A 5,283-nucleotide genomic window follows, 5' to 3' on the forward strand; every position below is an offset into this window, starting at 1 on the left:
ACTCACATGCCTGTACTTTGTTTGGCTGGAAACCACAGTTGTGGGTTCAATTCCAGACCTGAAGGGCAACTAGGGGCCATAGTCTCAGTGGTTACACCAGGCTCCATTGGACCAGCAAACCTGGTCCCCACCTTCTTTTTTTTTTTTTTGCCTCCAAACAATTAAACTGGCTTCTTAAGAGGAAGGCTGCTTGTTCTTGTATAGTAGCTAAGCTGACTCTGAAAGCTTTATATTTTACCTGTGAAATGGCAACATAAAATAACAAAATTTTAGTATTAAATTTTTTAAATTCCCCTTTTGTTAGATAATAAATACACAAGTATTTTTCAACATACACTCAAGTATAGGTTGACTGTGAAGGTGACAGTCATCTTACTTATGTTGGAATTTGGCCAGACATATTTCAGCAGTAACACGGATGCTTTTGTTGGTATACAGTGGCAGTAAGTTGTTTTTTATACATACACTGGTCAAGTTTAACTGATTTTGATTAAAAAAAGTTAGGTGTGACCCCACAATTTATTGAGGGCTTCATTGAAATGATGAGGACTTCATTTATCTCATGCAATTACTTGTGCTTAACTCCATTTTCTTCCTTTTCTTTACTGTATTTCAGCACAAAGACATTAGCAGGCTGCTGGTTTCATGGACCTGTACCACAATGACACAGAGAACAGCAGAGCATCAGGACTGAATGAAATTGGAGAGACTCAAATTTTCAAAACTGCTCTAAGAAGTAAATGTTAAGGGCAGTTAAAACCAACAGTCTATAAAGGGGCACTTGCAGATTCTGCTCTATTAAACTGAAGAAAAGGTATTAGAACATTTCATAAATAAAACCAAACTGTTGCAATAAATCATGCATGAGACAAGGCAAAAGTGATATGAAATAACATATAGGAGCTCACTTGAGTTTTATGTATGAAGAATTATTGACAGAAACTTCTTTTGAATGTGAAGTTCTTAGAACAGTTTGGACAGGCCTAAAAGGCATGGGATAATGGCAGAAATGTTTAATTATTTTTCATACTTAAACTTCGTACTTTCTCTAAGGTTTATGTTAGTTCAGATATGAGCAAATGTGTTTCTGAAATGGCTTGTCTATGAAAACAGCAATATATGTTGAGGCCACTGTTTTCTTCAGGGTGCCAGTAGAAACAACGGAGTAGGTTAATGTCCTATGAAAAGGATGGCAAAGTGCCCCCATCCAATCTTCCAGAGAAAATTTAGATCTTTTCTTTCTTTAATAAAGCAGTGCTGTATTATCTTGAATATATGTTTGCTTGTTAGGACATATTAAAATGTATTTATTTGCCACCAGTATTTAACATTTTGTGCACATTTTCATAACTACAATTTTTCAAATTCTGAATTAAAATGGACAGGCCGTTGTTGTCCTTGGAGTGAAAATGTACACTCCAAGAGCTAGTTCTTTCTTCTACTGACCTTTAAAGGCATTTCTTATTCCCTCTTATCCTTACCAATTTTACCTACTTCAGAAAAGATGGCAACACCTGAATTTTGTCATAGACCTCTCTCCACACAGAACCCTTCCTTCTGTCTAAGTGCAAAAAGTTCTCCCAGGTGTCAGGTCAAACTTGACCCCAGGGACAAGCGGCAGGAATAGACCCATAAAGATAGCATCCAGTTTTTCATGCATTGAGCATGAGTTCTTATTAATAGAGACCATAACTTTTTTTCCTTGTCTTTGGTAAATACATATTATGAAAACCTTTTTCTTTTTAATGAATAGAGAAAACATTAGTAAGAAAATGAGATGGACCTGTTAGTACTACATTTCTAAGACATTTTATATTTGATGGTGCCGTACTTTTAATAATAAAACTGAAATTTTTTAGTGGCAATACTGATTTATTTTTTAAACCAGAAAGATAGTCCATATTGATTACTTATTACAAAAAAAGAAAAATACCAAAAAATGAAGAAAACCCTCAAGTTCATTTGAAGCAACATAAAGATAACAGAGCATTTGGCTCAAGTTTTCAAGCTTTCCATAACCCTGTGTAGGCTTGGATTACCGGGCTGAGAGTTTTAGAACATTTAGTATACTTGACTAAGAATTGTTTTACAACTCAAGAAGAAAAGGTATAGGCAGTCTTGCTTCTGTTGAGCTTAATGCAAATCCTAACTACATTGCAAGTTATTACATCTTTTGACTGCATTCTGAAATTGTCTATTTGGGAAATTCCTTATCATCAAGTTAAACATTTTAGCAATTCTGCAAAAAGGTCAGCTCAGGAACTGTAGCAGCAGGGAGTTGTAAAGATTACATGCATTGCAGTGGCGCCCTGCCCGCTGTTGTCAGTGGGCTCTGGCTCCGCGGTCTCGTTCTTTCAGATACAACACCAGCAGCCCTCCCAGGCTCACTTGAGAACCAGATCACTCCCAAGCCACGGTGCAATTTCACTTGGATTTTGTATAATCAAGATTTTTAATCAAGCTTTAGAATTCCTTATTTGTACAGAGTAATGGAAATGACCAAGAAACAATAACGTAAAGGCAAAAGAATTGGGAGTGATCAGGTAGGTCATAGTAAACATTTTTTTCTCATGACAGATTCTGAAAGATGTTTTGTTACAAACCAGGCTTTCATTTTTTAAAAAATGAAACTCGCGGGTATTTAAGATGTAGACATAATTGTGTTGCTGTTTCGCTTTCAGTGCTTTAGTTGCTTAATATTTAAGCTTTGCTTCATGCTACTTTTTGTCTGTATTTCAAATCTTCACAAGCCTATTTCATTTTGTAGACTTGAATGACAAATATTGTTTCTCATCTTAAGTATGCTCAGAATTAAATGTTAAAGAATGTTGTGTAACATTTATCCAATAAAGTTTTGATTTTTAAAAAATTTAGTTATTTAAAAACTATTTGTTTACTTCTTAGGAGTTAGTTTTTAAAGGTTATTATTTTTTTTCAAAAAGAACTGTTAAATCACTAGTACTTCAGAGAGTAATTTTGAATTCAGTGCTTTCTAAGGAGAGCAGCCTGTCAGTTTCAGTCACTGGGAAACTTTATGATACCTCTTTATGAGCAGGGAGGGAGGAAAGGTGAAGGACAGAGAAAGTTTACGCAGGACCCTGAACACAAACACACTAACTGTTCTCTGAGGGAAATCATTTGTTTTCTGATGGAAATATATGATCTAACTTTCAGAGTTTGGATGTAATTAAACAAATACTTATTTTTGTGAGATTTTTTGTTTTGTTTCGTTTTGTTTTAAGGCAGTTCTGTCCTTGTGGATGAATGGTTCAGCGTGTCTAATGTGAGGTCAGATCTTTGACCTGAAAAACCCAAAAAAACTGTCAGGCAGAAATCAGCCTCTTAAACCTACCAGACAGTGGAGTGACCTAGAAACGTAGGTCAGTGTGCCTTTTTTTTTTTTTTTTTTTCCATTTCAGTAACGCAATCCTTTAGAAAGCTGCCTGTTATTCCAGAACATATATGGAGTCTTTAATCTCAACCATTCTTCTATTTCAGCTTATCTAAAGGAGTGTAAAAAGGAGACCACTGGAATCTAGCATGTCAATATCTTTTTTCCCTCAAATTTTCCATTAAATAAAGTGGAACTGGAAAGAACCAAGGAAGGTAAAAGCCACATGAAAAGCTTCCACGAGACTTTTCCTGGTCATGCTGCAGTCCTGTGTTGGTGCATTTATAGACATAACTACAAAATACAGGGAATGGGTGACGATTTACATGAGTGCCACCACTGAAGGTTTTTTCTCCCCCCTCTAAATTTATTTTGTTGCTGAGAATATAGACAGCAAAACATAACACCGATTCAACAGTTTCTATGTTACAATTAAGTGACATTGATTACATTCTTTGGCTTGTGCAACCATTCTCACCCTCTGTTGAGTTGTTTCTCCCTCAAAAACAAACTCACTGCCTGCTGAGTTTCTTATCTAATCTTTCAGATTGCTGTTGTCAGTTTGATACTAAAAATATAGTTCTTAAAAGAGCATGATGCTCAAGGCAGGCATTTTTTTCTTGTTAAGCTAAACTATTCAGTTTTAAGATGACTTCAGGGATAATTTTGGTTTATGGTTTAAAGATAATCTCAGGGTAATAGTTTCATGGATTCATCCAATCTCTATGACTCCAGAAAGTCTGGTGTCCATGAGAATTTGAAACTGTTCTGCATTTTCCCCTTTTGATCCAGATTTTTCTATGGAATCTTTGATTACAATATTCAGTAATGACAGTGGGCACCATAGAGTTCTTCTGATCTAATGGCAAAAGAGGCAGTTGTTCATGGAAGCAATTAGCCACACAGTCCATATCCTCCTCCAGTTCCTCACGATCCTTCCTCTATTGCTCCATGTGAATAGAGACCAATTATTGTGCCTTGGATGGCTGCTTGCTATGTTTTAAGCCCCCCAGGCACTACACAGCAAACTAGGAGGAAGAACAGAAGCATTAAACATGTTATTAGGCCAGTTGACTGGGATCTCTCATGAAACATGACCTGATACCTCCAAACCAAGGAACCAAATCCCAGGAGGTGTTTGGTTGCAGCCTCAGCAGCTGCTTTTTTTTTTTTTTTTTTTTCTGGTCATGGATAGATAAATCTATAAATTTTGCCAATTCACATTTTTACAGGCAAAAAGCTTCTTGACAGCAGTTGCAATAAGTTGTGCACCTCTACCCTTGACCCCTTCCATTGCCGTCAAAGCCCCTATTCCAACTCCTGCCCCTGAAAACCACTGATAAACTTTAGTCCCTGTACATTTGCCTTTTCTTGTCTTTAAATAAGTGAAGTCATACAGCATGTATCCTTTTGTGTTTGGCTTATTTTGCTCTTCAAAAATCTATCCATACTGTAGTATGTATTAAAACTTCATTTCTTCTACTGTGCATTGTTTGTACCACGCTTTGTTTATCCTTTCATCTGTTGATGGGCAGTTAGGTTGTTTCCATCTTTTTGCTTATGTGACTAGTGCTGCAATGAACATTGGTGTACAAGTCTTTCTTTTTGTTTTGAGTCTCTGCTTTCAAGTCTTTTGGGTACATACCCAGGAGTGGAATTGCTGGGTCACTCTTTGGAAGGAAGGTTGGGCAATCTCCTTCTGTAGTGATACCGCCTCAGAAACCCAAGGAGGGGGTCGCTGTGAGTCAGGTTGCTATCAGTCAGGCACATAACAACAACAACATAGTAATTAATTCTATTTGATAATTTTTTTAGGAAGCACTACACTGTTTTCCACAGCAGCTGTACTATTTTGCATTTCCACTAGCAATGGATAATGGTTCCAGTTTGCC

The sequence above is a fragment of the Orycteropus afer genome, unplaced genomic scaffold, assembly GCF_000298275.1.
Source record: "Orycteropus afer afer isolate SDZICR_OR568_19922 unplaced genomic scaffold, OryAfe1.0 scaffold00257, whole genome shotgun sequence".
Taxonomy (NCBI): Eukaryota; Metazoa; Chordata; class Mammalia; order Tubulidentata; family Orycteropodidae; genus Orycteropus; species Orycteropus afer.